This window comes from Crotalus tigris, unplaced genomic scaffold (assembly GCF_016545835.1).
Source record: "Crotalus tigris isolate CLP2741 ecotype Arizona unplaced genomic scaffold, ASM1654583v1 scf7180000017628.32516253702:7417878, whole genome shotgun sequence".
Classification (NCBI taxonomy): Eukaryota; Metazoa; Chordata; class Lepidosauria; order Squamata; family Viperidae; genus Crotalus; species Crotalus tigris.
The window spans coordinates 5,828,419-5,854,715 of NW_024096523.1; the positions used below are offsets into that span (position 1 = coordinate 5,828,419).

Sequence of the window (26,297 nt, forward strand, 5' to 3'; positions counted from 1 at the left end):
CTTCTATATTCAAAAAGAATCTCTCTCTCTCCCTCTCTCTCTCTCCCTCCCTCCCTCCCTCTCTCTCTCTCTCTTTCTCTCCCACACACACACAGAGTAATAATAATAATAATAATGACTATGAGTTCAAGTTCTGCCAGTCACTCTTTCTCAGCCTAGCACATATCACAGAGTTGTGAGAAAAATAGGAGAGATGTGTTGGACATGTTGACCACCTTGAGTAATCTGTAAAAATAATAAAGGTGGGATATAAATAAATAAATAAATAAATGCTCTCTGGCACTACCCATAGTCTTCCTCCAACCTATTTTTTTTTCATGTCTATGCCAGGTCTTGGCTGTGAAAGATTCTGCTGATACCTGAATTGTTATTTTTCTCTGCAGATTCAGGAAAGGTGTTTTTTTTTCAATTTCCTGTCATTTAATTTTCTCTCTACTCAAGAAGAGAGAAACAAGATTTTTCTCAGATAAAAAAAGAGAAATAAGATTTTCTCAGATAAAAAAATTAGCTAAATCTTATGTCTCTTTCCAATCTATTTCCTAAAGTCTCTAAAACCAAAAACATATGGGGAAGGGCAGGGGCGGAGTGGGGTGTGTGTGAAGGGATCTATTATTAATCAACCACCTCCATTATGCTGATTCTCAACAATTTTGGAAGTACAGGAGACATTTATATCAAAGAAATGTAGGGCAAACTTTATTTTAATAACAATTTCTAAAGTATTACCACTATATCATAGACACACAGGGAATGTATATTAATTTTCTTCAGTGTTCGAAGTGCAAATGTTATTGGAATAACATGAACTAAACGACAAAAACATATGCAGGTATAACAGAGAATTCCATACTCATGGCCCTACAAATATAAACACATATTTAAATTTATATTCATATTTGTAGGATCATTTATATGGAATCCAAATCTGGAAAGAGAAAAATGACTGCCAGTATCTGGTGGATTTGAAATGGTCTCAAAAGACCAGGTTGATATATCATGCAACAGAATTCATACAGTTCAAAATGCCACCTTGGACTCTCCAAATGTGTGGGGTTCAGCTCTCAAAATTTTTAAAAAAGACAGAGGCTGAGAAATTCTAAAAATAGAAATCCATACCTCTGTAAATCTTCCAGATTGGGGAAAACTGTTTCAATATATATAGTAATAACCCAAAGAAAAAGAACAATGTTTTTTTGTATTAATCAAATAACAAGTTGTAATTATTTAGCTATCTTTAAATAGTGTAGATAACATTTCTACTGCATAATTTATATTTATACATAGACTCCTTTAAATACTTAATTAGTATCTGCTATTGTCTACCAAGTCATTATTTTTAATCAATGTTAAACATTAAGTTCTAATGATTTTCAGTATGAGAGATTTAAGAAGGTGCATTAATTCCAAGTTGATCTGTTTCAATTGGATGTTACCCCACTTCAGCAATAGACATGTTATCAAGTTTAAAGGACCATATCATATTTTAAAACTCAGAAATAAATGATAGAAAACTAAGTATGCAAACCCCTGAAAAATAAGAGAAGACTTTTTTTTTGTTTTAACCAGATTATAGCAACTAAATATTATTACAGAATTTGTTCCACAATTAAATTGATTCATCCCAGGTTGATATAACGGTGTCCTATTGAAAAATGCAGCCCAGACAACATTAGTCAATAGATATACACTGATGCAATTGTTTTTATTAATGGAACGACAAGAGAATGCACATGGGTGTGCGTGTGTGTGTGTGTGTGTGTTAAAATCTTGACCTCAGCACAATTATGCATAAAGATAAAATAAAATTACATGGAGGAGATGATCATATTATTGAACATTCTTACAATATTATTTTAAGATTATGCTAATCACATCATAAATTAACAAAGTGATTAAATATCTCTGGTATTATGAAAATGTGCCTAAACCAACTTTAAACATCATTCTCTATGGTCTACAAGCTTCAGTCCTGAATATGAGGTCAGAAGAAACACTCTCTAGATATTTTTATTATGGAATTCTTGGTGTTCTTTGAGCTTGCTTGCTTGCTTGCAGAAATCAACCATCAATAGATAACATAGAGATAAACTACATTTACATCCCATTCAAAAAAGAGAATAAAAAAGCTAAGAAGGAAACCAGAACATATCTTCTCCAGCAATCAACACCTAGATAAGCAGGATTAAGACCAGACAAACAATCAAGCAGAAAACAGTAATCTAATCAAAGAACTCACCAAGAAAACCACATCTCCACCAACACTGGCAAAACAAGCTATGGTACTGTATTTAAAAAGGGGGAGCAAACCCCACACTCCATCTCACTGACAATGTTACACAGTGAGTTAATGGAAAGTCTGTAAGCAATCAGCAAAGCTCAGAGAGTACCTTGCAAGGACTCCACAGTTCAATCTGAAGGGGCGTTGACTTACCTGAACGCCTTTTCTCAGCACGGAGATGGATAATCCATCAATGGGTTGAGACTGTATTCCTGCCCAATCAGATTAGTCAGCCAAAGTTGCCACGCCTGTCCTGGACCACGAGATCCCAGTCTTGACACGAGCGAAGCCACTGACTGACAGTAAGACGTTTTGACTCAACTAAATATCACTTACTATCCCTGTCTAGAAGGGTGGGTGTGGATTATCCATCTCCATGCTGAGAAAAGGCGTTCAGGTAAATCAACGCCCCTTCTCCAGCACTGGAGATGGATAATCCACCAATGGGACATACCAAAGCCTATTGTCCCTTGGGTTGGGGAATAGACTGGTCCTGTGTGTAACTTTGGTCTAGCACCTGCTGGAGAACCCTCCTACCGAAGGAAGCCTCTGCAGAGGAGTACTTGTCAATTTTGCAGTGGTGAATAAATGGAAAGGGCGAGGCCCAAGTGGCCACCCTGCAAACCTCTTCAACTGAAGCTTCCATGCTCCATGCTGCTGAGGTGGCAGCGCTCCTTGTGGAGTCAGCCGTGATATGTCTGGGGACCGGTAAGGCCTCCGCCTGGTATGCCCCAGTGATGCATGCCCTAATCCACCTACCAATGGTAGAGGATGAGACCTTCCGACCCCTAGTGGATGGGTGAAAGGATATGAAGAGCGCTTCTGAGTGGCGGAATTCTGCTGTACGTGAAATGTAATACCTTAGTGCCCTGTGTACGTCCAAGGTGTGCCATTGCCGTTCTAGGGCATGGGTTGGGTCTGGACAAAAGTCTGGTAGGACTATCTCCTGCGCTCTGTGAAAAAGAGTGTTGACCTTTGGGATGAAGGAGGGATCTATTCGCAAGACTACCCTGTCCTTGTGGAATTGACATAGGTCCTTCCTCGTTGAGAGAGAAGCTAACTCGGATATACGTCAAGCTGAAGTGATCGCTACTAAGAATGCCACCTTATGGGTCAGGTAGCGAATGTCACAAGTTTGGAGTGGTTCGAAAGGTGCTCTGGTAAGGGCCTGCAGTACTCGTGGCAGTTCCCACGATGGGTATCTGTGCACGGCTGGTGGTCTAATGTTTGCAGCCCCTTTGAGGAAGGATCGTATTAAGGGATGCTTACCCAAGGTTTCTCCAGGGCTGGCCGAAAGTATAGTTGAGGGAAGCGACCTGCCTGCGCAGCGTGTTTGGTGAAAGGCCCTTCTCTAAGCCGCCTAATAGGAATTCTAGGATTTTGGGGATCGTGATCCATTTGAGTGGCAATTCCTGTTTAGAGCACCACGATTGGAAACTTCTCCACCTGGCCTCGTAGATACGGGTTGTGGACGGGCGCCTTGAGGCCTGTATCACTCTAATTACACCCTGTGAGCAAGATCCCTTGGCTAAAATTGACCGCTCAAGTGCCAGACGGCTAGTTGTAGCCATTGTGGCTCTGGATGGAAGATCTCCCCCTGCTTGAGGGAGATTCTCTCCGAAGGAATCCGCCATGGATTTGTGCGGGAGATGTTCTTCAGGTCTGTGAACCAAGGCCTCCTTGGCCAATACGGGGCCACCAGAATTACCTCGGCTCTTTCCCGCAGGATCTTGCGTACTACCGCTGGAAGGAGAGGTAAGGGTGGGAATGCATATAGGAGCTCCCTTGGCCATGGGCTCCATAACGCATCCGCCTGTTCTGCTCCCCTGGATGGGAATCGGGAGAAGAAGCGGATCAGTTGAGCATTGGAAGGAGAGGCAAATAAGTCTACCTGGAGAGGGCCGAAGCGGTGGCAGATCTCCCTGAAGATCCTCGGGTGTAGCTGCCACTCCGAGTGATCTATTGTTGATCTGCTCAACAGATCTGCCTGGATGTTTGTTTCCCCCGATATGTGGTCGGCCTTTATTGAGGCCAGATTTTTCTCCGCCCAGGCTCCCAGTAGGAGAGCCTCGGCCGAGAGAGATCGGGAGTGTGTACCCCCTTGACGGTTTATGTGGGCCTTGGCTGTCACGTTGTCCATCAGGACTAATACGTGACTGCGTGTTAGGTTGCCCCGGAAATGTCTTAACGCTAGGTGGATGGCTCGGAGTTCGAGCCAGTTTATGTTGTGTTGGAGATCCGCTATTGACCAGCGGCCCTGAGTCCAGTTTTACTACTAATTTTAGGTCCACCTGAGCTTGTTGGACGGACGTTGATTGGATTAGAATATCATCCAGGTAACACTGGACTCTGACCGGAATGGTCCTTAGGTGTGCTGCCAGAACCGCCAATATCTTGGTGAACACCCTGGGCACTGATGAAAGACCGAATGGAAGCGCCCTGTATTGGAAGTGATGCCCCCTGTAGGCGAACCGTAGAAACCGTTGATGAGCCGGAGAGATGGGGATGTGCAAGTATGCCTCCGTGAGGTCGATTGATGTCAGAAGATCCCCTTTTCTTACGCTTCCTAGGATGGAGCGTAGTGTTTGCATTTTGAATTTGCGGTATTTTAGATAGAAATTTAGCCTTCTTAAATCCAGAATGGCTCTCCAACCCCCTGAGGGTTTCGGAACCACGAAGAGGATAGAATAAAAGCCCTGGTCTCTCTGGCCCATCGGCACCAGTTCTACGGCCTGTATGCTTAGGAGGTGCTAAACAGCCTCGTTCATGAGTATCCTCTTTTTTGGGTTCACGGGACAGGGACAGGGGCGGAAGCGGTTTGGGGAGGAATTCTAGGGATAGACCGTGACGTATGGTGTCTCTGACCCATACATCCGTGGTGGTCTCTTCCCACTGGAGGGCAAACTCTGCTAGCCTGCCCCCTATGGGAAGGTCTGGGAGGGAGTCATCTGGTACGACGGAAGGGGCGGTTGTTCCCCCGAAAGAGCCGTCTTCCTTGAGTCTGCCTATGTCTTGTGTTCTGTCTATCTGTCTGTCTTTCCTGTCTATCTTGTCTAGGTTGGAAAGGTTGGGAATTTTGGAAATAATTGAACCTGGTTTCCGCGCGAAAGGATTGTTTCCTTCTGAAAAAACCGGGTCTCCTGTCCTGTTTCTTAAGCATGTGTTTGAGGACCTTGCGCTTGTCCTTGTTTTCTGTTAGGTAGGGCGTTAGTGCCTCTCCGAACAGTTTGGCCCCTTGGTATGGAGCTGAGGCCAATTTCCACTTGGATTTGACATCGGCCTGCCAATTTTTTAGCCAGAGCAGGCGTCTGCTCGTGATGTTTGATGCTATTACCTTGGCTGAAAATTTGGTCGCTAAGAGTGTCGCGTCCGACGCATATTCCATGGCTGATACCATCTTGCTGAGCTCCTGGTGAGCATGGATGTCCTCCACAGGAACTCGGCCTTGTAATTCCCGGAGCCAGCAAAATGTGGCTCTGGTGAAAAAAGGAGGCAGAGGTAGCTGCCCTGGTAGCCCATGCTATTGCTTGGTGTGTTCTTCTATAGGCGGACTCACACTTTCGGTTCTCGGCCTTAAGAGCCTCTGCAAAATCCCCTGATATAGCTGTGTCCGATATCAGTGGTCCTATGGGTTCATCCACCGCTGGTACCTCCAACGTTCCCTCCAGCTCCCTGGCTACATTAAACAGCCTCTTCTCCATGTTGCTGGGAAGAGGTAGGGAGGCTGGTGCTGACCACTGTTTCCTTATTGTGTTTAGGAACAGGGTCGGGCATGGTATGCGGTGTTGAGTGGTTACCTTTTCGGCGAACGTTGGATCAGCCACCGTGTCGACTGTGATAGGTTCCACTGCTGTACCTTGCCCAAGGTGGGCTGTGGCCTCAGCCTTGCGTAGAATGGTGACAAAGAGAGAAGGGTTAAAAAGGCCGTTGAAGGAAGGCACCTGAGGTGAGTTGTCCTCCTCCTCCTCGGACATTTGGATCTCCTGTGACGTACCTGGTTGGTCAAGGTAAGATTCTTCGGAGACCGACGAGTCTGAGAGGGAAGAGGGGTCCTGTTTGTCCTTTGTTTCCTCCCGATGCCTCACTCTATGCCTTTGTGGCTTGGGCTTGGGGGCCTGAGCCCTGGCCTCCAACGCGCGGTCTACTGCCTGCGCTATTAAGGTAGCTAGTAGGTCCCCTGTCAGAGCAGGAGGGGTATTCATTACCTGCGACCCTGCCGGTGCTGTACTTAGCATGGTCACTGGAGGCTCTTGTGTTCTACGTGGTGAGGGGGATCGGGAGAGCGATGAAAATTCACCTATCCCGCCTCCTGCAGGAGACTGAGATGAATCCCCAGTAGACCAAACGCCCAATGGGGACAAAGAGAGCCCCAGCGGTAGTTCGGGAACTATTCCCCTGCTCTGACTATTTTCAATTCTGGCCCTTTTCTGGGCCCTGTTGAATTCTTTTTCCAGGGCTTGGTGCCTTCTGATTGCCTGTTTGTCTGCCTTTTTGGATGACTTCCTTGCAGCCTTGATTCTTGGGGCTGCAGAGGCTTCAGAACTCTCTGAAGCGGGTGCTCCAGAGGTTGTGGGCAAGGCTCCAGTAGAGGGAATGATTGCTTCCTCCATTCTCCACTAACACAGGGTCACGATAGGGGAACCCAGGTAGTAGGAGAGCTTCTACTCTGAGTAAGGACAGATGCACTACAGGGGGCACTTGAAACTCAGGAACAGACTCTGCAAGTGGTCTGAATTAGTCACTGTGCACGGATAAGGACAGGCACGCTAATGGGAATGCCTGGAATCCGGCTTCACTGTAGTGGGTAAGGACAGGCACACGACTGGGGATGCCTGGAACCCACCACTAAATCCAGAAAACATACGGGCCACTAATGGGGGGCCCGAAGTCCGGATGGAGCCAGAGGTAACTCAATTCAATTAGTTATGAAGGCCCTTTTAATTAATTTTGGAAGTGAAGACACCAAGTCCTGGAGTAGGAAGCTACTATTGTCTGCTTCCTGTATGATAGAAAAACTCTTTCAAGGTATTTATGTGTAAACAGTAAGGGCTCTAATATTCCTAGGTTCAAACAACTTACTGCTTAATGTCTGAGAGGTTAGGAAGGTCCGCAAGGGGTCCTATGCCTCCTGTCTCCTTCTAGTGGCCGATAAAGGTTGCGGAGAAATTCCTGACCACACGTGCATATACGCTAGCCGCGCACGCTCAGTTGTGTCCCTGACTTCAAAACAAAATGGCCGCTGCAGACCCAGACCTTCTGCGCATGCGCTCAAACTGGCTGTCGCGCCTACGCAGAAAGGTCTCCTCTATTGCCTGATTTCACGTGTGTCAGCAACAAAGGGATCGCGTGTGTGCTAAGTCTCTCCGGTAATGGTGGCTAATTTAAAGCTCCTCGGAGAATGCCCGGCGCTTAAAGGAATGGCGCTCCACTTTGCAGCTGGCTTGCCCGCCTGAAAAAAGGGGGGCTCCGCGGCTGCCTCCCCCCTCACGCGCGCCCCTCCCCCTAGTCCTCCGCTACCTCCGTGAGTTTTAGCCTTTTAGTTTTAAAAGCCTCAACTCAGGAAAAAAGCCTCAACTCAGCCGATCGGCCTTTTCTTTTTTTTTTTTTGAAGCCGTTGGCGAGAAAGCGGGGGAGTGGGGCTTGGTTTAGGGTGAGAGTTTGAGAAAAATCACCCTCCCCCCTTGCTAGTGGAAGAGGATATCCCTCTGGAAACTCTGGATTTCAGTAGGTAATTTGAAAGAATTTTAAATAATTCAGCCAATTAAATCCAATTTGTTTATCTAATCTCAGCTACTGGAAAGAAATAATCCACCAATGGGAGAAACTGTACCTGCCTAGGAGCCAAAGTTGAACATCTGATTCCTGGGCGAGATCAGTCAAGATTGGGATCTCGTGGTCCAGGACAGGCGTGGCAACTTTGGCTGACTGATCTGATTGGGCAGGAATACAGTCTCAACCGATTGGTGGATTATCCATTTCCACGAAGTGATTAAATATCTCTGGTATTATGAAAATGTGCCTAAACCAACTTTAAACATCATTCTCTGTGGTCTACAAGCTTCAGTCCTGAATATGAGGTCAGAAGAAACACTCTCTAGATATTTTTATTATGGAATTCTTGGTGTTCTTTGAGCTTGCTTGCTTGCTGCAGAAATCAACCATCAATAGATAACATAGAGATAAACTACATTTACATCCCATTCAAAAAAGAGAATAAAAAAGCTAAGAAGGAAACCAGAACATATCTTCTCCAGCAATCAACACCCAGATAAGCAGGATTAAGACCAGACAAACAATCAAGCAGAAAACAGTAATCTAATCAAAGAACTCACCAAGAAAACCACATCTCCACCAACACTGGCAAAACAAGCTATGGTACTGTATTTAAAAAGGGGGAGCAAACCCCACACTCCATCTCACTGACAATGTTACACAGTGAGTTAATGGAAAGTCTGTAAGCAATCAGCAAAGCTCAGAGAGTACCTTGCAAGGACTCCACAGTTCAATCTGAATTACATGTATTCTGTTCTATTGTATACTTGTATTTCATAATAGCTAAATGAATTCTGCATCAGATAAAATCTTGTAATGCTACTTAGCACTTAATGACACTATTTTTTAAAAAGCCTTTATCAGAGTAAAATAAATATATAATATAATGCAAGTTGCAGTATATGAAATGCTATCTGTCTATAGGAAGGCACAACTGCCCACTAGGTGACTGCAAAGAAATACAACCCGTCCATCCTCTCACCATCGAGGCTCAACTGTCAGTACCTATCCTTCCATTTCCCCCCAGCCCCCATGACAACTAATGAAGTTTCTTGATTGAGAAACAAAACATTTTGTTCTTCTTCCTCAAGGAAAATAACAGTCCAGCTGGGGTAGTCCTCAGTAGGTGGGGCTGCTAAGAGGTAACACATATGGAACAAGTTCTCAAACCAGATTCTGTGACCTGCTCAGAGCTACAGACTATTCCACAATCCTTCCCACTGTCATACATCCATGAATATCATAAAGCCAAAACTGTGTTTCAAATTTCTACAAATCTATAGTTGAAGGAAAAGTCTTCATCATGGTTCAGTTCAAGCTGGGAATAAACAACATGGTGACTGCTTTAGAAGGAGTATTGTCTTACCTGAACACCTTTTCTCAGCATGGAGATGGAGAATCCACCAATGGGTTAACTCTGCCTTCCTGCCCATTAGACCAAGTCAGTCAAATTTGCCACGCCCGTCCTTGGGTAACCATTCTTGACGAGGGCGAAGTGGCTGACTGCAATTCGACATGTTGGCTCCCGGTATTCCTGATATGAACTAGTTATTCTTAAGGGTGGGAGTGGATTCTCCATCTCCGTGCTGAGAAAAGGTGTTCAGGTAAGACAACGCCCCTTCTCCAGCACCGGAGAATGGAGAATCCACCAATGGGACACACCAAAGCCTCACTGTCCCAATGAGGGAGGGGGAAACGGAGAGACCGCCACCACATTCCCAGTAATTACCTGCTCGTGCAGATGCAAAGCGGTCTATCTTGTAGTGTCGGATGACTGGAGAGGGAGAAGACCATGTCGCCACCCTGCAAACCTCCTCAATAGAGGCCTGTGTGGCCCACGCCGCTGTGCTGTGATCTGCCCTGGTGCTGGTAGGGACAGAGATTGATACACTTCCGCAATGCAAGCCCTGATCCAACCTGTCTACAGTTGATGCAGACATCTTCTGCCCACTAGAGTTATGGTGGAACGAGACAAAGAGGGCCTCCAACTTGCAGAAGGGCGCCGTTCGCTTGATATAGCATCGTAGCGCCCTATGAACATCCAGTGTGCCACTCTCATTCCAGGGCATGGAATGGATTGGGGCAAAAGTCCTGTAGGACGATTTCTTGGGCCCTATGGAATGTGGAGTTGACCTTGGGAATGAAAGTTGGGTCCAAGCGAAGGACCACATGGTTTTGCTGAAAGGAGTAGAGGTCCTCCCTGACCAACAGTGCTGCGAGTTCAGATATGCACCTGGCCGAGGTAATCGCGACCAGGAAAGTGACCTTGAGGGACAAGTCCCTCAGAGTACAAGACTTGATGGGCTTGAATGGTGCCTTGGTGAGGGCCCAGAGGATTCATGGTAATTCCCAGGTGGGGTACCTGTGGACTACAGGTGGTTTTGTGTTGGTGGCTCCCTTAAGGAAAGCGCAGATCCTGGGGTATTGTGCCAAGGGAACTGAATTGGCACATGTAAGTAAAGTGGATAGTGCCGCGAACTGTCTGCGGAGAGTATTGGGAGCAAGTCCCTTGTCCAGGCCATCGAGCAAATATTCTAGGATGTTTGGGACTGTCAGGTTGCCTTTCTCACCAACCGCAGAGGTTCCTCCATGTGAAGTCATAGATGCGGTTTGTCACCGGTCGGCGGGATGCCTGAATCATGGAAATTACTCCTGGCGGGTATGATTCCCCACTCAAGATCCGGGCAGCTAACTGAAGCCATCGGGGTTCTGGATGTTGCAGAGCTCCCTGGCTGAGTGATATTTGGTCCGGGGGAATCCTCCATGGGGGAGAACTGGAGAGATTCACCAGGTCCACGAACCATGGTCTTCGGGGCCAATGTGGGACGAGTATGACCTCCACCCGTTCCTGTAGTATCTTGCGGATGGTTGCCGGGATCAATGGAAGGGGAGGGAATGCGTAAAGCAGACCCCCCCCCGGCCATGGGCATTGCAGGGAGTCTGCTCCCTCTGCTCCTGGCGATGGGAACCTTGAGAAGAACCTCGGTAGTTGGGCGTTCGCCGGGGACGCAAACAGATCTACTACTGGCTGTCTGAACTTCCTCCCTATTTCCGCGAATAGGTCTGGATGCAGATGCCATTCGGAGTGATCCACGGTTGACCTGCTTAGGAAGTCCGCTTGTCTGTTCGCTTCCCCGGAGATGTGTTCGGCCCTGATGGAGGCGAGGTTTGCCTCCACCCAGAATCCCAAGGCATGGGCCTCTGTCATGAGGGATCTGGACTGGGTGCCCCCCTGCCGGTTCACATGTGACTTTGTTAACACGTTGTCTGTGAGGACTAGGACGTGTTGTCTCGTTACCGTTGTGGAAATGGCAAAGGGCCAAGTGTATGGCCCTTAACTCCAACCAATTGATGTTGTATTCCAGATCCGCTTGGGACCATTGTCCCTGTGCCCACTGAGACTACAGATGCACTCCCCAACCAAACAGACTGGCGTCCGTCATAAGTGTAAGCTGGTTGGGTTGCTTGAAATGTGACCCTCTGGTTACTGCTGGTGATGCCCACCATTTGAGAGACCGCAAGGTTTCGGGTGGGACTCTTATTTGCCTGTTGGAAGAGCTGAGTCTCAGCCTCTGGAATGGAAGGAGAAACCATTAGAGTTCCCTGGAGTGTAGCCTGGCCCAAGGAACTATTGCAATGCATGATACCATCTTCTTCAGGAGCTGGGAGAGCATGACCAGTGGAACTGTTTGTTCCCTGCTTACCTTTAGTGCTAGGGACCATATGCTGTCACGATGCTCCTGTGACAGGTAGACCTGCCCCCTGAGGGTGTCTATAATGGCACCCAGGTGTAAGATATGGGTGGATGGGTTGGTCTGTCTTTTTTGAAAGTTGACCAAAAAACCGTGTTCCTGGAGGACCCTCAATGTCAGTGCTAGGTCTGATTGGGCGACCTGAGGAGAGGGGGATTGGATGAGAATGTCATCCAGGTAGTACTGGACATGCACCGGTATCGTTCGAAGGTGTGCTGCCAGCACCACTAGGACCTTGGTGAAGACCCTTGGGGCTGACGAGAGCCCAAACGGAAGAGCCCTGTACTGGTAATGTTGTCCCGCGTAGCAGAACCTGAGGAATCGGCGGTGCCTGGGAGCGATGGGAATGTGGAGGCACGCCCTCCTCCATTTGTTCCGCCTTTCTCCTGGCCTGCTTTTGCGCTTTGGAGAATTCTCTCTCTAGAGCCTGGTGCCTTCTTTTTTTTAAATTATATTTTTAATTAATTTTCTACACAAGCATAAGTCATTCAATAGTTGGTAAACAGTGTGATGTCTGGGTTACATTTGTAAAAACAGTTCTTAACAATTAATTTCTAGTCTGTATTCCATATATTAATTTTGTTTACTTTCTTCTTTCCCCGAAACATCCCTTTTTGCAGACATTGTGTTAATACAATTCTTGTTGTTTTAATAAATGACAATTTAGTATATATTTTTTCCAATATTCCTAAAAAATAATCATCATATTAATACATTTCTTTTCTTTCCATTCATTTAGATTGTCTTATCATCGATCCTGTTACAATCCTTACTTTAGTTTATTTCTCCCACCAAATTCTAAATATTTTTACTGGTAGAGGTTTTCTCAGCGATAAGTTACATTTATATTGACAGATAAGTTACATTTATATTGACAGATAAGTTACATTTATATTTTTTCCATATAAGCCATCTCACATTTTTATGTTTCTGAGAAGAAAGCAGTAAAAACAAAACATAGAAAAGGGGCGTTGTCTTACCTGAACGCCTTTTCTCAGCATGATGATGTAGAATCCACCGGTGGGTAATCTCAGCCTTCCTGCTCAGATGAGACTAAGTCAGAACTTTAGCCACGCCTCCTTCTGGGAGTGTCCTCCAGTTATTGATGAGGCGAAGCATCCATGACGAAGTCTGATGCAATGGCTCCAATTATCATGACACCTGCCTAGACTGCCTTAAGGGAGGGTGTGGATTCTACATCATCATGCTGAGAAAAGGCATTCAGGTAAGACAACGCCCCTTCTCCAGCTTGATGAATGTAGAATCCACCGGTGGGACATAACAAAGCCACTCATGTCCCTATGGGGAGGGAAAAGTCTAGGCTTGTGTCCCCTGAGAAGAAACTACTTGCTGCAGAACTCTTCTACCAAACGAGGCATCCGCCACTGCAAACCTATCAATCTTGTAATGTTTCACAAAAGAAGATGGGGAGGACCAGGTCGCTGCCCTACAAATCTCCTCGACCGATGCCTGAGCGGACCAGGCCGCAGACGCAGCTGCACTGCGCGTCGAGTGAGTGGTGATGTGCGTAGGAACTGGAAGTGACTGAGAAAGATAGGCCCTAGCAACACATGCCCTGATCCATCTACCAATGGTCGAAGAGGATACCTTTTGACCCATGGCAGAAGGCTGAAAGGACACGAATAAGGCCTCTGATTTACAAAAGGCCAAGGTCCGCTTAACATAATGATGCAGAGCCATGCACACGTCTAATTTATGCCATTGTCTCTCCAAACGATGTGACGGATTAAGACAAAAATCTGGAAGAACCAGGTCCTGTGACCTATGAAACCAAGTATTAACCTTTGGAATAAAGGAAGGGTCCAAACGAAGGACCACCCTATCCTCAAAAAAGGTACACAAATCACTCTGAACTGAGAGTGTGGCCAATTCCGAAATCTGCCTAGCCGATGTGATGGCCACCAAGAATGCTACCTTTAAGGAAAGACAATGAAGTGAATAAGACCTGAGGGGCTCAAACGGCGGAGAAGTCAGGGCCTGTAACACCCTAGGCAAGTCCCAAGAGGGATAACGATGGACCACAGGTGGTTTGGCATTAGCCGCCCCTTTCAGAAAAGCACTAACTGCCAGATGATGTGATAAAGGAACCTGGTTGTCACAGGTAAGGACCGTTTGCAAGGCCGCAACCTGTCTGCGGATGGTACTAGGTGATAAACCCTTATTCATACCTTCCAAAAGATATTCCAATATGTTAGGAATGGTGACTGATAATGGCTTGAGCTGCTGCTTAGTGCATCACGTGCAGTTCTTCCACGTGGCATCATAAATCCTATTGCTCAAGGGGTGCCTTGAGGCTTGGATCATCGAGATCACCCCAGACGAATAGGATTGCCTAGCTAAACTTTCCCGCTCAAGTGCCAGGTAGCCAACTGGAGCCACTGTGGATCTGGATGCTGAAGATTCCCTTGGCTGAGAGCCACTCGGTCTGGTGGCAAGAGCGATAGATCCACAAGGTCGGCAAACCACGGACGCCTTGGCCAGTGTGGAGCAATTAAGATTATCTCTGCCCTTTCCTGAATCAGTTTGCGGATGGTTGCCTGCAACAATGGGAGGGGAGGAAAGGCATAGAGCAGCCCCCCCGGCCACTTGCACCGGAGGGCGTCTGTTCCCTCTGCTCCCCTTGTCGGAAACCTGGAGAAGAACCTGGGGAGTTGGGCATTCATCAGGGAGGCAAATAGGTCCAGATGTGGATAGCCAAACCTGACCGAGATTTCCCTGAACAGTGCCGGGTCCAGGCGCCACTCTGAGTGGTCTACTGTGACCCTGCTCAGGGAATCTGCTTGCCGATTTGCTTCCCCCAAGATGTGTTCCGCTCTAATAGAACCCAGAGTGGACTCTGCCCACAGACTCAGCTCCAAGGCCTCCTGCATGAGTGACCAGGACCGGGTCCCTCCCTGTTTGTTGATGTGAGCCTTGGCTGCCACGTTGTCCGTCAGGATCAGGACGTGCTGTCCCGTCATAGGGAGGAAAACCGACGGAGTGCTAAGTGTATGGCTCTGAGTTCGAGCCAATTTATGTTGTGAGCTAGATCCGACCGGGACCACTGTCCCTGAGCCAGATGAGTCTGAAGATGGGCACCGCAACCGAACAGACTGGTGTCTGTAATCAAGGTGAGCCTGAGAGCTCCTTGAAAATCGTCCCCTTGGACATTGAGGATGAAGCTCGCCATAGAAGAGATAACAGAATGTGATGAGGAACCCTGACCTTTCTGGTGGATGAACTGAGGTTCCGATTCTGGAAGGGAAGGAGGAACCACTGAAGGCTTCTGGAGTGAAGCCTGGCCCACGGAACGATCCCCATGCAAGAAACCATCTTTCCCAGGAGTTGAGACAGCTGGACCAGAGGCACTGTTTTCTCTCTCCGAACCTGGAGCATGAGCTGTTGGATGCTGACCCGACGCTCTGTGAAAGAAAAACCTTGCAAAGATCGGAATCTATGATCACCCCTAGATGAAGGAAGGATTCACTGGAGAAGAGCCTAATGTTGGGAAAGATTGAGGGCAATAGAAGAAGGGGACGACAGAGAATGAGATGGCTGGATGGAGTCACTGAAGCAGTAGGTGTGAATTTAAATGGACTCCAGAAGATGGTAGAGGACAGGAAGACCTGGAGGAACGTTGTCCATGGGGTCACGACAGGTCGGACACGACTTCGCAATTAACAACAACAACAAGATGAAGGAGGCGCCTTGTGGGGATCATGTGGCTCTTTTTGAAGTTCACGGAGAACCCGTGAACCTGAAGAATATGTATCGTGATTTCCAGGTCTGACTGAGCCAACTGAAAGGAACTGGACTGTACTAGAATATCGTCCAGATAGCATTGCACGCGCAGCGGCATCTTCCTGAGGTGGGCCACCAATACTGCCAAAACTTTTGTGAAAACCCTTGGGGCTGAAGAGAGACCAAAGGGAAGGGCTCTGTATTGGTAATGCCGGTGTGCGTAACAAAACCGAAGGAACCTGCGGTGGTCTGGAAATATCGGAATGTATAAGTAAGTCTCTGTCAGATCTATGGAGGAAAGTCCCCTTTCCTGATGCTGGCCAGAATGGACTTTAGGGACTGCATCTTGAACCTTCTGTAGGTCAAGAAGTAATTCAGGCCCTTTAAGTCCAGTATCGCCCTCCATCCCCCTGAGGCATTGGGGACCATGAACAGAATGAAATAAAACCCTTCCCCTTCCTGTTCCTGTGGTACAGGCTCTATTGCCCTGATTTCTGCCAAATGGGAGATGGCCGTGGCTACTAATTCTGCCTTGGTTGTGTTTCGAGACACTGGGCATTGTATGAAATGATCTGGAGGAGGTGAATAAAACTCTAGAGCTAGACCGTGTTTTATGGTCTCTCTGACCCAAGAGTCAGTGGTGGTGACCTCCCAAATGTCGCTGAACAGTGCCAAGCGACCCCCTATGGGAGAGTCCTCTTTGGCGTCACTTCAACTGCCTATAGGGACGGCCCCCGGAGCCCCAGAAGGGATGCTTGGACTGGAAATGGCCCTTGGCTGCAAAGCTCTGGCAGTCCTGTTGACGATCCTGCCTGGGGGGAAAGGATCACGAGCCTCTGGGCCAATCCCAGGACTGCCCGGTCCGAAAGGGCTGCCTCCACTCCCAGAAACCACTGGGATGGAAGGCCTGCCTACGGAACTCCTACTAGGGCAGCCTATCCGACCTTTTGGATGGGTGTACCAGGATCTTGCGTTTGTCCTTGCCCTCAATTATGTATGGTTCGAGAACTGAACCGAATAAGTGAGTACCACTGTGTTTGGCCGTCGACAGACGCCACTTGGACCTTAAGTCAGTCCGCCACTGTTTCAGCCACAGTAGTCTGCGAGAAGCAATTGTGGCTGCAATGGATCTAGCGTCTAGCGGAATACTTGGCTGAATAAAGAGAAGCGTCTGCCATGTACTTTGACACTGCCACTAGCTTCCCTAGTGTCTCATGTGTCCAAACCTGATCAGGCGGAACAAGTGCCTGGAGTTCGCAGAGCCACATGACTGATGCCCTTGCGAAAAAGGAAGATGAAGTCGCAGCCCTGATTGCCCAAGCCGAGGATTGGTGAGCTCGGCGAAGAGAGAACTCGAACTTCTTGTTTTCCGCCTTCAGGGCCTCAGCCATATCCCCTGGAATAGCAAATGTGGAAAACAAAGAAGTTAGAGGAGTGTCCACAGAAGGCACATCTAAGAGGGAAGCAAATGAAGAAGAAACATTGAACATGGTTTCTTCTCTGTACTATTGGGAGAAGGTAAAGTGGCCAGAGATGACCACTGTTTCTCCACCGTAGTACGAAACACATGCGGACAAGGAATCTGTTTCTTCTCCTTCACAACCTGTTCTGCAAACAAAGGATTGGCTAGTGGAGGTGGAAGATTTGTCTTCCTGTGAGGTTGGCCGTGGTACAGGCCTTCATAAGTAGAGACCTGAAAAGAGAAGGATCAACTGCATTGCTATTGTTTGGCTTCATATTCGTGCTTGTGCCTCATCATCGGTGTGGTTGTGCCACACCGATGATGAGGCATGACCACAAACCAGAAGCCAGACTACAGCTGCATCATTAGCCACTTTGAACCCCTCCAATCCATACATGAAGCAAACTGACACCCACCATGAAGATGAGGCACGATCACGAACGCGAAGCCAAACAATAGCAATGCAGCTCACCATCTCACATCCCCCTGCAACTCAGACTAACCTGAGCACAACAAAGCCCCCACCCAAACAGAACACTCCCCCAACCAATCAGAGCACAATCAAGCTCCTAACCAATTAGAACACATCTCCATCCAATCAGAACACAGCCAAGCTCTCATCCAATCAGTTCATACCCCCACTGGCAGTTAAAAGGAAGAAACAGCTACGATCACACATTGCTCCTAGAAGCACGAAGCCGAAAACACCAGCATGAAGATGATGAATGAGACTTCGTCGAAACGTCACCAAGACACTTCCAATTTGATGTAGGAGAAAACCCGAATAACCAAAGACCTACAAACACCCGCGAAAACCTCAGAAAACACACACACACACACACACACACACACACACGTATATATTATGTGTGTGTGTGAGAGAGGTTATTTTATATATATGTATATGTATGTATGCAGGTATGTATGTATATATATTAAAATCAATAAATAGTTGAACACCAAGAGAATAAAATTATACAAAAGTTAAAAATGTTAAAATTTTTATTTACTAAACCTAGCTTTCGTCAAGAGTTCTTGACATCATCAGGGTATAAACGGCAGTCGTTGGGAGGGCTTATATGCAGCCTCCAATCATTTGCGCTCGGCTCTTGGATCGTGTCATAGGTCCCAGCTGTGTGCGTTGTAATCCAAGTGTGTGTCCTGCATTGGGGTGTAGTTGTTTCTCACCCTTTCTACGTATGCTGTTATGTGTGTCTTTCTCGCTAGTTCTAAAATTAGATGGGGTATTTCCCCTTTCCTTGCAGTTAGTGCATGTTTCACTAGTTTCCCATTTGAGATTCTGTCTGTCACGGGCAGTAGTTGCTGTTTTCTGCTTCCTTCTAGTTCCTCCAACCATCCCCTCCGAGCCACGTTCCAATCCTCCTGTTCTCTCAGATCGTAGCCCCCGTGTGCCATCCCGTCCTGCACCGCTCTCCCTCCTATTCCTTTCCATCACTCCCTTAGATCTATCATCACTCTCCTCCCTATATTCTTGGGAGGAGTCATTCTGGAGTGTGTGCATGTCAGTAAGGCATTGCCTAGCTCGTAACCGGTCAATCCGTTGCTTACTCCATTTGGGGCTTCTGTCCTCATCCTTCATCGGAGAATCTCTCAGGCATGCTCCGTTCGTAGTCTTCTGTCCTCCCAAGGGATCAATTACCACAGAGCTATTCCCCTCCCTCTCACAAACCAGCCCAACTAGCGTAACGAATGTGTCTGTTTCACTCCCCGGGGGGTAAATCATTCCCCCCGGCATGTGCGATTGTAGTCCGAGCGCTCTATCGTATGCTGTATTTCCTATTCCCCCCCCACAGTTGTTATCTCCGTTCGTATTTCTCCTATTGAACTGATTGGGGGGGCCTTGCTCTCTCTTTCCTGCTGCAATTCAGTTGTCAAAACACCTCCACTCGCTCCGTTCATCGGGAAGTTGTTCCATAATTGACAGTTCCAATTACCCTCCTCCCGCACGTGCTCAAAGCGTTCTTTGCTGTCATCTCATTGGGAGCGCTCCGTTGTTCAGTCCGTTGTCATTGGGCGTCACCTTCCTTCACCCCCAACTCCTGATCGTCACCTTTCTCAGGGCTCTTCTGCCTTGATCGTAGCTGTTGTTTAGTTACCAGACCTCGTGTCAAATGCACTGGAGGGGGGTGTCTTCTTTCATTTAGCCATGACCGAGTCACCATTGCATGCCTAACGATCCCATTGGGGGGAGGGAGTAGCTCATCTTCATCACCTTCCTCCAACTCCACCGTATCCCATCTACTTTCCGATCTCTCTGGTCCCAGGCTGTTATTCCGCATGCCAACTTTCCATTCGAAGGAGGGCTTGATTTCAACGGGTTGCGGCTGGTCCTGCAGGGATTGTATGTTGGGGCCGATCTGTTGTTGGTCCAATGGCAGTTGCCTTTCTAGTAAGTGGGGAGTACCATCCAAGAGTCTGCTAACATGGTGGGACAGGGAGGGATTCCGAGTCGCGTCCTTATTCCGTTCATACCATTCGTAATGAAGCTCCCTTTGGGCGTTAGTATGGTTACCCGCGCTCCACGTTCTTAAGGCTTGATGTGCTGTACATAGATCCATGTGCCGGTTGATGGAATCAACTCCTGAATACCACGCTTCCTTCAACAGGCTTCCTTCAACGGCCTCCGTTTGTAGCATCACTGGCCAAGACTTGGGTGTTCTCAAAATCAAAACGGTGGTCGTACTCGGCCATGTGAGCCCAAATCTGCGAGTATTGTTCGCCTCGTCTGATTGCCAATTTATGTTCGTGTAGGTGAGTTTTTAACCTCTTCGATGTCTCACCTACATAATTACTCTGGCAATCCATACAATTGATCTTGTACCGTTGATCTCTCAGTGGTAGGGACTTGATGCTTAGGGCGCATCACTTTTGCCCGCAGAGTCTGATTAGGCTTATGGGCCACTTTTATATTATGTGGCGCCAGCAACCTGGCGTGGCCTCAGACACATTGCTAATATATGGTAAGGGCCCCCGTGTGGCCCGTGTTGAGGGTTCTTCATCCCGCTGTCTGTTTCGGGGTGCTGGTACCATACTATGCTGTTTGATGAATCTTGAGGGGTATCCATTCATCCGGCAAAAACGGAACAAATGTTTCTTCTCCTCTGCCTTTGACTCAGCCGTGCTGCAGTGAGTGCACCCGTTTGAACAGGGTCCTGATACAGCTGGCTTTATGGGGGGGGCGGATGGTTGCTATAATAGTGGAGGATTCGATCTGTATGGGTGGGCTTCTGATAGACCTTGGTGTTCAAAGCTCCATCCATTGAGCACTGAACTAAAACATCCAGAAAGGCTATCGAGCCCTGGATCTCCTCCACCATGAACTTAATGTCCGGATATATAGAATTCAACACCCTCATAAAGCCGGCCTGATGACATCGTTTGATGACCACAAAAGTGTCATCAACATACCGTGCCCAAAATTTGGCCCAGTAGATGGTCATGGCCTCCCGTTCTAATTGTTGGAGAACCGCTTCTGCTACCACGCTAGATATTGGGGAGCCCATGGATGTGCCCTTTACTTGCTCATATATGACACCCTGAAAAGTAAAATACATAGTTAGGCACAACTCTATGAATTGTACTAAATCCTTGGTTTGCAGGGAATCTCGGTGGCCAGCTCCTCCCTGTTTTTCTAGCTGGTCTTTTAGGACTTTCACCGCTAGATGGATGAAGATTTGAACACCAAAGTCTATTGGAAGCGAGGCGAACAATACTCGCAGATTTGGGCTCACATGGCCGAGTATGACCACCGTTTTGATTTTGAGAACACCCAAGTTTTGGCCAGTGATGCTATAAACGGAGGCCGCCTGTTGAAGGAAGCATGGTATTCAGGAGTTGATTCCATCAACTGGCACGTGGATCTATGTACAGCACATCAAGCCTTAAGAACGTGGAGCATGGGTAACCATACTAACGCCCAAAGGGAGCTTCATTACAAACGGTATGAACGGAATAAGGACGCGACTCGGAATCCCTCCCTGTCCCACCACGTTAGGGGACTCTTGGATGGTACTCCCCACTTACTAGAAAGGCAACTGCCGTTGGACCAACAATAGATCGGCCCTAACATACAACCCCTGCAGGACCAGCCGCAACCCGTTGAAATCAAGCCCTCCTCCGAATGGAAAGTTGGCATGCGGAATAACAGCCTGGGACCAGAGAGATTGGAGAATAGATGGGATACGGTGGAGTTGGAGGAAGGTGATGAAGATGAGCTACCCCCTCCCCCAATGGGATCGTTAGGCATGCAATGGTGACTCGGTCACAGCTAAATGAAAGAAGACACCCCCTTCCAGTGCATTTGACATGAGGTCTGGTAACTAAACAACAGCTACGATCAAGGCAGAAGAGCCCTGAGAAAGGTGACGATCAAGAGTTGGGGGTGAAGGAAGGTGACGCCCAATGACAACGGACTGAACAACGGAGCACTCCCAATGAGATGACAGCAAAGAACGCTTTGAGCACGTGCGGGAGGAGGGTGACTGGAACAGACAGCAGACCCCTCAGTATGGTGCACGGGAAGGAAGATAGAAAGGAGAACAATATCGGGGGGGGAGAAGAATCTGTAATGCATCCCCAAGGGACGAATGAGCAGGACTGAGGTGAATTTGTGACTCAGGGGGATACTGGAGTAAATCCAACCCCCCCACACACCCCTTAGATGCGATTGCATGCAGGGTGATAGAGGAGCTGCACATGGGGGAGGGGGGAAGACCTTAGTCCTGAATCCACTTAATCCTGAAGCTACCGATCGAGTGGTATGTGAGGGAATGCGAGCTAGGAACAAAAGAATGTGTATTAAAGGAGACACGCTTGGGTTACATTCTAAACAGCTGGGGCCTATGATGAGAGGACGGGACACTTGATAATGGTATATGTCTACTCCCTATACTTGCTTTTTAACCCTGACAATGCCAAATGTATTTTGACGAAAGCTTGGTTGATTAATTAAATTTTATTCTCTTAAAGCATTCTCTTGGTGATCACTTTTTAATAGTATGGATATTCCCAAGAGTCATATTTTTACTTTTATTTTTGATATATATATATATACACACACACACATACTTTTCTTGAATTCAGTCACGTTTAAGTATCTAAAACATTTCATCCCTCTTAGAATGGTGTGTTTCAAATTTTTTCTATTTCTTTAACCATATTCAAACACATGTTTCTCTTTTAAATATTCTCTCTGGTATGTCCCATCTTTTTTCTTGGTTTCCATTTTAATCTCTTTTCTTTGCCCAGGATCTTTCTTGATCAATGTACTTTGCTGGATCCAAAGGTTTTCCCATACGATCGTAGGTGTTACTGTAGATGTAGAAAGTAAATCAATATCTCTGTCTTGAGCATTTGCCCTCTTCTTTCCATTTAAATCCCTTCTCTTGTCTTCCAGTTTGTTTTGTGATGTTGAAGTATGAGTTGTCTTTCCTTCCATTTGAATTAAATCATACTCTTCTATTTTGTGAAAGTCCATCCTTAAGTCTTTTCCCTCTAATTTATAATCAATCATCTCTGCTGTGTTCTCCTGGGGATTTTTTTTTTGAAGTGAACTTAAATTGGAGATAAGTTGATTTAGACTTTCAAAGTAATTTTGTATTTCTTTCTGGTTTAAAATCATTGTCCTTTGAATGGATTGCAGCATATCATATATTTCCTCCTGTAAAACATCCATTGTTTCTATAAATATCACTTTATCTGAACAGCTGTGTACTAAGACTTTGAAGGCCAAGCCTGGTGCCTTCTGCTAGCCTGTTTCTCCGCCAACTTGGAAGGTTTCCTTCCAGAAATGGACTTAGCTTTGGCTTTGATCCTGCCTGCCACCTCCTGCTTGGAGGATTTTTGTCTTTTGCGGTTGGTGGGAAGGGAGGCGGTGTTCTTGGGTTGAGACACCATGGGCTCCTCCATCCTGATGTGAGCTTTCTCAGTGAAACCGAGAGGGAGTTCCGGCAGGGGATCAGTTGGGGAGATGGGTACAGGTATAGCATGGAATGGTCATCCCGCTCTTCTGACCACTTGACCGGTGGTAGGAGGTTGTCCGGTCTTGTCTACTGTTGCAGCAATCCTGCTCGCTGTAGACTGCAGGTATGCTTAGCGTGGTCAGGTCAACAACTTGCACCAGATTACTGCGCAGACGTTTCTAAGGATGAATTATGATGTGTATGTCTGAATAATATTTTTTTTTAAATTTTGTTTTAAATTAATTAATTTATTATTACTATTAATTTATTATTTATTGGTTTTTAGTTGGAGATGCTTGCAGGATTCTAGATGAAGAGAGGGAATAAGGGGGGAGGGGAAGGAATGGTTTGGGTGTTAAGGAGAGCACCAGTCACGAGGACCTTGCTGTGCAGCTCTCCCCTCCTTATGGAAGAACGGAAGAAGAGGGATAAGAGCGGATTAGGTTCAATGGTTGAAAAACAAAAAACAAAATGGTTGCCGCGTGTGTTTTGGGATTTAAATGGTGACCAGAGCAGTTCCTGGTAAGGAAGAAGGGTGGTGCTTGCCAGGTTGCTGTTTCTGTGGCGAGAAACTTGAGGTGGAGGAAGAAGAGGCTGCCTCCTGCAGCCGCGGCGTGTTCCAGTTTCCAAAATGGCAACCGGAGCATCCAGAAACAAAGGTGAAGCGATCGCTCCGCTTAATCCAGCGATCGCTCAGAGCAATTCAGCAGACGAAGCCTCTGTGCTTCGCTAGGAAGCCCCACCCCAAGGGAACAAAAAACGCCAGGAGAGAAGAGGGAAATCCCAGGAGAATGGCTTAGCAACGCTTAGCAGCTGATCCGATCTTTCCCCGGCTTTCCCTTTGATCTGGCTGTTACAAGCCCTACCGGCTGCCGCACTGATTCTAGCGCTTAACAGCTGATCAGAGCTTTCCCAGAGGTTTCCCTTTCTTGCGACCAAAGCAGGACTAAAAAGGGGGGGTTCTGCTTCCTAGGAACTCCCTCCGATGGGTCGGCTGCTGTGCTGTTCCCAGCACAGGCAGCTGATCTGGTTCTTTCTTCCACCTCTTTAAAGCTGAAGTCTCAGAAAAGCTTCAGCTCTGTGGATGGAAAAGGAGGGAGAAAAACCCTTTCCCTGTCGTCTATTTCATCCAGCGCTGATCCCAGCGCTGCTGGAAAGGCTGTGAATTAGGAGAGAGAGAATCCACCAATTAATTAATATCTACTACCTGCCTTAAACTGGGAGCCAAATTTGTCACATCCGTCTAGGCGAAGACCAAGTCAAGAATGGGGAGTGGTTACCCAAGGACGGGCATGGCAAATTTGGCTGACTTGGTCTAATGGGCAGGAAGGCAGAGTTAACCCATTGGTGGATTCTTCATCTCCGGTGCTGGAGAAAGAAGGTTGCAGTTTATTGAAGAGAAGAGCCAGACAGAAAGATGGTTCTGGAAGAAAAGCGAGAGAGCACATGTAGGGAGTGGGTTTTTATACCCTCTGGAGCCTTTTGTTTGGAGTTGTTCTTGTGGCATGAACTTTGACCTGAGTCTGAGTGTGCCTTTCTGGTATTCTGATGGTGATGGGTTAATCCTATTATGTCCCAAGAGTCATATCCTGCTTCCCTGAGGCTGGGCTGATGACTCTTAGACTTTTGGTGTGAGAGGTTGTTGATTCTAGGGATCTTTCTTCCTAATTCCAGTTTCCTGATTCCAGTTCTAACAAGATTATCACATCTGCATACTTGGTTTTTGTTTGGGACAGAGAAACTTGGGGGGTGTTTGTTTTTGCCTTTAAAACTTTTAGGGAAATATATTCTGTCTTTTAAATATTTCCAAAAATATTTATTTCTCGGGGGGGGGAGAGAGAGAGAGAGAGACTGACTTCCCACAATATCAATGCAGAAGAAAGCACAGTGGGGGAAGATTGTGTATGCCAGCCAGTCCAAAGGAAAAGAGGCTATAACCCATTTACTACATAGACGGAGCAATGTAAGGACTTATGAGCATTGGTCAGAGACATTTTCGGTCTGACAAATTGCTTTTAGGACACATTTTTTTCTTCTCAGCTATTATTTAAGAACTGGAAAGGTATGAAACAACTTATCTCAGGGTAAAAACCAAAATGCATTTCTTAGGAGAAAACTTGTCTCCAGAAACTTCATATTTGTTGTATAGTGAGCCAACAGTGGACATCCATAAATTCTGTTCCCTTTTGTCTGCAAATTATGAAGGAGGGCAATACATTTTCTCTATTTAGACAAAAGAACATTATGCAACTTGTATCTCTACTACGACTAGACACTATTGGAGAACTGCTATCAGGCAGGATAAATAAAATCTTGCTAGATGGATAGTTGGCTAAGAACGGTCCTTAGATTCATTTCAGAAATTCTAAAGATATATTGTGAAAGTTCATCTGTACTCAAAGCACTGACTCACACACCATACTCTCTACTACAGACATGTCAAACACAGAAGGCCCGGGGGCCGGATGCGGCCCGCGAAGTGGTTTCATGTGGCCCACAAAGCCATTCTGGAAACAGTGAGGGAATGGCCACTGCTGCCTTGGCCGTGGCCCAGGCCAGCCGGAAGCCAATGTACAATTTTGTGGTGGCCATCTATGCTGAAATGTATTCAGTCTTAGCTCCACAAGGCCGTCTGGAAACAGGGAGGACCAGCCCCTGCTGCGTCAGCCCCACCCCCTGGGTGCATGCTGGGGAAGTGTCACCCTTTGTGAGGAATGAAGAAATGCACCATCGCTTGGAAGTGGCCAGCAAATGGCCCTCACCTATTTCACATATCCGGCTTGATGGGCTCTGGGGGAGGGGTTTCAGCAGGCAATGGGGTGCTCTCCTCACAGCGCTGAGAGGCTGAGCTGGGCGGTGCGAATCCAAAAAGAAGCGTGACACCACCCAGCCCTCAGCCTGCCTGGTTTCGGTAGGTAGCAAGGCGCTCTCCTCACAGCGCCTTGCTACCTACTGAGCCGGGCAGCGCAAATCCAAAAAGAAACACAAGGCTGCCCAGCTCCCACCCTGCCCGGTTTCGGCAGGCAGCAAGGCGCTCTCCTCACAGCACCAAGAGCTGAGCCAGTGGCATGAATCTGATGAGAAGTGCAATGCTGCCTAGCCCCCAGCCTGCCCAGTTTCAGCAGGCAGCAAGGTGCAAAGCTGATGAGCTTCGCACCACCCGGCTCAATCTCTCGGCACTGTGAGGAGAGCGCCCTGCTGCCTGCCGGGCACGCTGGGGACTTGGCGGCATTTCGCAGGTAACGTTGACTCTCACACTGCTCATGGCATCCCCTCCCCGAGAGCCCACCAAGCCAGATATGTGAAGTAGG

General features: G+C 47.3%; 1 protein-coding gene across 4 annotated transcripts in view; it reads right to left on the reverse strand.

Moving 5' to 3' along the window:
• LOC120304141 (lethal(3)malignant brain tumor-like protein 4) overlaps nt 1–26,297 on the reverse strand; it is a 110,358-nt gene that overhangs the window by 67,077 nt on the left and 16,984 nt on the right. Inside the window, exon 1 of one of the 4 annotated variants that reach the window (XM_039334358.1) lies at nt 9,780–9,804. The exons of the other annotated variants lie outside the window; for them this stretch is intronic. The gene's annotated coding sequence lies outside the window, so the exon portion shown is untranslated. Of the gene's footprint in view, nt 1–9,779; nt 9,805–26,297 lie in introns of those variants that run through there. 4 annotated transcript variants of the gene reach the window in all.